This window comes from Miscanthus floridulus, chromosome 1 (assembly GCF_019320115.1).
Source record: "Miscanthus floridulus cultivar M001 chromosome 1, ASM1932011v1, whole genome shotgun sequence".
Classification (NCBI taxonomy): Eukaryota; Viridiplantae; Streptophyta; class Magnoliopsida; order Poales; family Poaceae; genus Miscanthus; species Miscanthus floridulus.
In genome coordinates this window covers 103,033,479-103,039,478 of record NC_089580.1, presented here as the reverse complement: position 1 = coordinate 103,039,478, position 6,000 = coordinate 103,033,479, and positions in this window count along the sequence as shown.

The following is a 6,000-nucleotide window of genomic DNA, read 5'->3' as shown; positions in this document are numbered from 1 at the left end:
TGGTGCACCAATGAACTTAGCCTTCACACCATCAGTACCCTTAGTAAGCACATAGAAAGAATCAAGCTTAATTGAGGATACATTAGCATTCTTGTTCTTGTTCTTCAAATCATGCTCTTTATGACCAACTTGTTTACAACTAGTGCAAAACCGACTATTGTTCTTCACAAAACTAGTCTTGTGAGGAGCAAATGCTGCCTTGCCTTTCTTGGGAGTATAGCCCAATCCCTCTTTGTAGAGAGAAGCTCTTTGGCTACCCAAGCACATAAGCAAGCGGTCCTCACCACCATAGGCTTTGCCTAAGGCGCAAGTGACCTCATTCACCTTCTTCTTGAGGGTCTCATTCTCCACCATTAGTGAGGCATCACAAGTGAAACCATCACTACTAGATGAGGTCATGGAAGTGCTACAAGAAGGGTTAGTGGGAGCAATAATGATAGGCTTATCAAATAATTCATCAATTATATCGCAAGTTAAGCCTACATCACATGTTACAACATGCTCTTTCTTATTTTGCTCATCAAGTAGTGAGGAATGAGCTTTCTCAAGCTTCTTGTGAGCCTTGCCAAGCTTATCATGGGCTTCCTCTAGCCTCTCATGAGATGCATTGAGCCCATCAAAGGCTTGCTTAAGGTCTTTTAGTTTCTTTCACAAATCTTTGCATTCCTTTCTCTTAATGTCAAAATGTTCCTTAGCATCATCTAACATGTTAAGTAGTTCATCCTTAGTTGGTTCATCATCATCACTTTCACTTTCATTTTTATGTTCCTCATCACATCCATCATCACAAGTTTGTATCTTAGTGGCCTTAGCCATGAAGCATGATAGAGTGTCGAAGAGAGAAGGCTTCTCATTTATGGAAATGCTTGCAATAGCCTTCTTCTTGGTGGTCTTATCATCATCACTTGAGGAAGCATCACTTCCCAAGTGACCACATATGAACCGCCCTTCTTCTTCTTGAAGGTCATCTTGTCCTTCTTCTTTTTCTTTTCCTTCTTTTCCTTCTTCTTGCTCTTCTTGTCATCATCATCATTGTCGCTATTGTATGGGCATTGAGCAACAAGATGATCCTTGCTTCCACACTTGAAGCACCTCCTTGACTCTTCCTTGTTCTTGGATGCAGACTTCTTCCTTCTAGCACGGTAGCCCTTCTTCACCATGAACTTGCCAAATCTATTCACAAAGAGAGCCATCTTCTCATCATCCATCACATCAAAGCTCAAGTCTTCATCTTCACTTGATGATTCTTACTTTGCCTTACCCTTCGATGATGTGGCTTTGAATGCCACACTCTTCTTCTTCTCATCTTTCTTCTCCTTTTCTTCCTTCTCATCATCATCTCTATATGTATCATCAGTCATCACATCACCCAACACTTGGTTTGGTGTCATTGTGTCCAAACCACTCCTCACTAGAATAGTGACCAATGTGCCAAATCTTGAAGGTAAGCATCTCAAGAACTTATGAGAAAAGTCCTTGTCCTTCACCTCTTCTCCAAGTACTTTGAGATCATTGACAAGCACTTGAAGCCTATGAAATATCTCTAGTAGACTCTCATCCTCCTTCATCTTGAAGCCTGCAAACTTCTCCTTGAGAATATATGCCTTTGCACCCTTCATGGCTTAAGTGCTTGTCGATGAAATATGGTCAGCAGTCTACCTAGGGGTATGCCCAAGGTAGTAGATTATCGGCAGACAGATACGCAAGCTACAAACAAGATGGTGACACAAGACAGACATGAGGTTTTATCTAGGTTTGGCCATCGTGAAGGCGTAATACCTACGTCCTGCATCTGATTATATTATTGTATGTCAATGAGAGATGTTTTTGAGAGGGGTCCCCTACCCGCCTTATATAGTCTGGGGGGCAGGGTTACAGATCTAGAAACTAATCCTAACTAGTTACAATTGCCATAGGTGGCCAGATAAGGATTCCTATTCTAACTGACCAGGATCTTACTTGATCTTCAAGTCTACCTTGATTCCTTGCGCGGGACTCCGAGTAGATTGGTTAGGCCGCACATCGTCTTCTAGTGGGCCAGACCCCCTGGTCCAGGTCGGCCCAAGCCTAGCCATAAGGGTATAGGGGTTAATACCCCCATAGCTAGTCCCCGAGCACCATGTATTATGTTGCGACACGCCGTTCGATCTTCTTCAACTAATGCGATCTATCTTCATGTCATCTCCGACTGGCTGAAACATTGACCAAGCAAATGTGCTAGTATCCTGGTCATCACAGAGAGCAGTAGACCACGATTATAGCCAAAGATTCCGGTTGTCCGAAGAATGCATGGTGCTCTAAAGAAAAAAGAAAAAGATTTCTTTCCTGATCAAGTGTGCCCACTTGTATTTCTAAAAAGAAATATAAGTGACCCTTTTACAGTAGCAGTTATGGCCAACAGTTAGAGCGTAGGGGTCGATAAAATAAGCACATTCACCACAAGGTGAAGTGTGCCCACTTAGTCCTCAAGCCTGGTAGTAGGTGATGTAGGCATGTGGTGCCAGGGTCTAAAAAGAATTCCCAGTTAAGTTGAGAATCCAATCATCGTACAATCGATATGAGATGCACCGGCAGGTGCATCGTACCGATGTAGTCTCTGAGCTTGCTGGAAGGCAAGGTATCAGCCTTGTAGCAAGGTCTAAGTGAGAAAAAAATGCCTCTCAACTATATGTGAGTACAAATCACATGTAGCTGAGGAGAGCGGTCTCCGAGCAATGGCCGAAGAGTGGTCGGGGCAGTCCCCGATCGCAGCATGGGAAAACGATGAATCCCTAAGAATAACTGTAGTCAGTTTAGTCCCTGAGCACGAGGGCGGTCGAGATAGTCCTCGAGCTTGATGGTGGTTGGGACAGTCCCCAAGCACGATGGTGGTCTGGATAGTCCTTGAGCATGAGGGTGGTCTAGACAGTCCCCGAGCATGAGGGTGGTCGGGACAATCCCCAAGCACAAAAAGTGTGGCAAAAAAACTTTTGCCACTTGTACTATTATGCCACTTTTACTATTATTTTTTGTATTTGCTTATGTATTTGCTCTGACAAGTCCGGTCTGACACGTCTGGTCAAAAAAGTAGACGGGTATAGCACGTCATTTTGCCTTTTTGTCTTGTCAAGCAAATAGTTGTGTGGTACCTGTCAGTAGGTGCATCAGCGTGGGCCCTCCCACACTAGGCAATGAAGAGGCACATATATTGGCGTAGATCTTGAGGCTGTGAAAACAACTGTCTGCGACGTGTGCGCACATCTCCCAAGAATTCTAGGGTAGACGAAACGGCATAACTCTTGGGTTAAATATGGTATATGATAGGTCAGTTACTATTTACTGAACCCCATTGCCATTCGCAACCAGTAGCTTTCTTCTTCCTCTCACCAACCCTAATACATCTGAAATCACCACCAATCAATCTACCGCCATTTCCCCATTCACTAGCAAGGCCGGAGTCATGGCAAAAAGTGATGCACAGAAGAAAGCAGGGGTCATGGCGAAGGAGTGGTGGAAATCGAAAAGCAACAAGCAGACCATTGAAGACCTCGTCACCATGGGGGTACTCCACAACAAGGAGCTCGCAGGATGGCATGCGCCGGAGGGTGAGGGTTACCCCGATCCACAACCAGGTGAGATCGTGGTGTTCGAGGATTTCTTTAAACAGGGATTTGGGGTTTCGGTACATCCATTTCTTCAGGGGCTCTGTCTTTACTATGAGATTGGGATTTGCAAATCTGCATCCCAACTCGATCCTCCTTGTTGCCACTTTTATACATCTCTATGAAGCATATGGTGGCTTCCAGCCCTATTTTGATTTTTTCGCCATCTTTTCTATCTCTGGAAGAAAGGAAGCAGTGGTTCGAAGATAGCCAGGGGTGTGTACCTCAACCTCCGTGATGGCATGAAAGCCCAGTACCTGCACTATCGATGGAACACATCTCTCGACGACTGGTACAAGAAATGGTTCTACATCCACGAAGAGCTGAACACGATCATGCTATGCGACGTGGGCTATATTCCGAAGAAGAAGACAAGCTGGTTAGAGAAGCCTGAGCACCTGGAATAGATTCTAGAAATATTTGGAATGATCTCGTAGAAAAAACTAGAAGGTCTGAGCATGGTCGGGAGCTTCATTAGCCGATGGATCCAGCCCTGCTAGAGGAGGGTACATCCTGGCTATGAGTATCAAGGGAGCATGGACCCGACGAGGACAAGGCAGGGGGCGCTTGACAAAATCGAAGTCAAAGCCAGAATTGGTAAGCTATTTAACTTAGCCGATCCAAATTATGCCAGATTGAGCGACATCGAGCATGCTTTCAAGCTTGCCTGACCTCCCCCAAAGGTAACTCGTCTTGCCTTGTACCTGTAGTTTTATATTGTGGTAGGATAAGTGGAAACTTATTGTGGTCACTCCCTTTTGTTACCTAGGTTAATGGTCAAGATAGAGCGATAGTGTTTGTGTCACCACCCCCTGGAGTAGAGTGGCCACAAGGAGCTGATCTCACCACCCAGACCAGCGTCGAGATCAAGGACGAGGATGTCGACTGGGCGGTGCTCGGAGCTGGAGAGGAGGCAGTGGCCAAAGCCGCTAGTAAGCAGCCAGCTACCCCCAAATAGTCGAAGAAGAGATCAGTAACCACCCTGCTCACCGGAGGGGCGCTAAATATCAATGAGCCCAAGGGGGACCTAGAGGAGAACCCAGCCAGCAAGCATCGGCAGGCAATTTTTGCCTGGTTAGACGATGACGCAGAGGAGGGAGAGGATGCAGACATCTTTTGACTTGTCCCTCAAAAAAGGAGGAAGCAACTGGAGTCGATGGAGCAAGGTGGCTCCTCCGCACCTGTGGGGCCTACATCACCGATGGTGGTGAAGGATGCAGCTAGGTCGACCTCGGGAGTACCTGGGCAAGGAATGTGACTGGCGACGGGAGCGACAACTCGACCAAGCACGCCACCGACCACTGCAACACGAAGGATGAGTGGCGGAGGGGTTGAGCACCAAGGCCCAGCAACAGTGCTGGATGTAGAGGGAGAACAGGAGTCATCCGCACAGCACGTGGAGCAAGTATGGCCGAAGAGATGCGCCTTCTCCACATCATTCCATGCTTCCAACATATAAGTATTTGTAACCTTGATGTAAGTTAGCAATTTGCATTGAATATGATTGCCTTCTAAACTTATCTCGGATGTACTAGTTTGGCGTCCATAGAAAGTCTAGACTAGCTAGCCGGAAGTAGCGTGGCTCTGCCAATAAGTTCAGAGCAGACTTCCCAGCAACCGGCCACCGAGGAAGCCATAGTAGAAGATCCGTCGGGTCCTCAGCAAGCGAGTAGTCAGACAACAGTCCTCGAGTAGGTGATCGAGGGACCAGCCAAGCTAGGCACGAGTGCTTCGAGCGCTAAACCTACTGAGGGCAACACCTCAGCATTGAGGGTGATGGAGCAAACCGAGGAGCAGCGGCCGGAGGTGAGAGCACAACCCACATTTACCGATGCTGCAGCCTGTGGGAAGGCTGTGGTGATCACAGATGCTGCCGACACTGGGCCAGCACTAGGACCCAAAGAAGAGCCCAAAGAGGATGAGGTGGAGGAGGTTCTAGGCCATCCGCAAGACAAGCGACAACATGTGTATGTGTCGCATTGGCGGAACGACCAATGGGTTGTCCATGAGGAAATCTCAGAGGTCAAAGAAACCAAGAAAGTTGAACGGGCGGCGAAACGGCTTGTGACGGAGGTGTAGGTAAGCTTTGCTTCACCCCCTGGTCTTGCTGTCTAGTCATAGTTGTCTTACTTAGCTATCTGCACATAGGACTTAATGAAGACCGCAAGGTACCGCAAGAAATGCTTCGACCAGATCGAGGGGATCGCTGCAAGCAACAAGGAGCTGACGGCGGAGGTGGAACACTTGTGCCAGCGACTTGAAGCCACCAATCATGAAAAAATGGTGCAAGAGTCCCAGAACCAGAACCTGGTCATCCAGCTCAGTAATAAAGAGCGGGAAAGAACAAGTAAGTAGCCAT